Source organism: Buceros rhinoceros, unplaced genomic scaffold (genome assembly GCF_000710305.1).
Source record: "Buceros rhinoceros silvestris isolate BGI_N320 unplaced genomic scaffold, ASM71030v1 scaffold28284, whole genome shotgun sequence".
NCBI classification, from domain to species: domain Eukaryota; kingdom Metazoa; phylum Chordata; class Aves; order Bucerotiformes; family Bucerotidae; genus Buceros; species Buceros rhinoceros.
Window position 1 is genome coordinate 934 of NW_010408034.1, and position 1,118 is coordinate 2,051.

General features: G+C 54.1%; 1 protein-coding gene across 1 annotated transcript in view; it reads right to left on the reverse strand.

Moving 5' to 3' along the window:
* Positions 1-1,118, reverse strand: part of UMPS (uridine monophosphate synthetase) — a gene marked incomplete at both ends in the record, with an annotated part of 2,490 nt that overhangs the window by 927 nt on the left and 445 nt on the right. The window lies entirely within an intron of this gene.

Sequence of the window (1,118 nt, forward strand, 5' to 3'; positions counted from 1 at the left end):
ATTAGTTCAGTTATCACCCGACAGCAGTTACCTCAGCTCCCACCACAGCTCAGTCACCGACGTGTAACTCACCTCGGGAAGACGCTTACTCCTCCCAGTTAATGAAACGCTTCCTCACGGTTCCAGAGGTTACCTCATTTACAAAACCGACACATCGTTAACAGCACAAGTTTACATCTGTGGGTGACCACAGAAGCTTGTCATTGCCACGAATCAGCCGCTCAGAACTACAGGACTAGTCTCTCCCCTGATTTCAAACACCTTTAAAGCAGCCAAGTCCCCGGCAGCGCTCAGCACACTGCCCAGTTCCCACAGGCAGCGCTCTGTGCCTAACGCCCTGTTACGGCAGGCAGGAGGAGCAAAGCCCCAGATGCCTCTGCCCGAAGCCGTGACAGGCACAGGTCCCTGAATGGCCTCTCGGGGCACCAACAAAGGGTGCCCAGCTCTCCCAGGAAGCAGCCAGCAGCAGGAAGACATTGTGCAGAGCGCGGTGCTCAGACTGTGACAGCCTCAAGAACAAGCCCACTACAGCTCTGCAACACACGTGACGCCAGAAACCTTGTGCCAGGCAGTTAATTGCTGTCACAACTGACTCGTCCTTCACAAGAAGGAACAGCACACGTGACCACGGCTGGCACACAGACTAATACAGGAGCAACACTCAGTTTTGTCACGCTTCAGTCTTCTCTCCCCCGTCCTTTATCCAAAGCAGACAAACGGTTCGTTGGGCAGAGAACTGCTTCTCTGGCCCACCCTGCCCTCTGACTACAGGATCGGAAAGAAAACGGGGTGTGAGAGATGAACGAGGAAGGGACTCGAGGGGATCCTCCTGGAGCCAACCCTCCAACAGTTCTGCTGGGGGTGAGATGTGGCACGAGTCTCACCACAGCAGAGAAACTGAGTTAGAAATCTTCATTTCTGGAAGAGGCCAGAAACCCACAACCATAGAAACAGCACCAAAGAAAAACCAAAAAGACACTGAAGAAAAGCAACAAACACAAAACCGCCACAAACAAAACCAAAGAACCAACAACAACAACAACCCCCCCCACACCGAGAGTCTTCAGACGGCAGGGCTGAAGCTGACGCCAGCCACCAGCCGGGACAGCCCGGCCGGG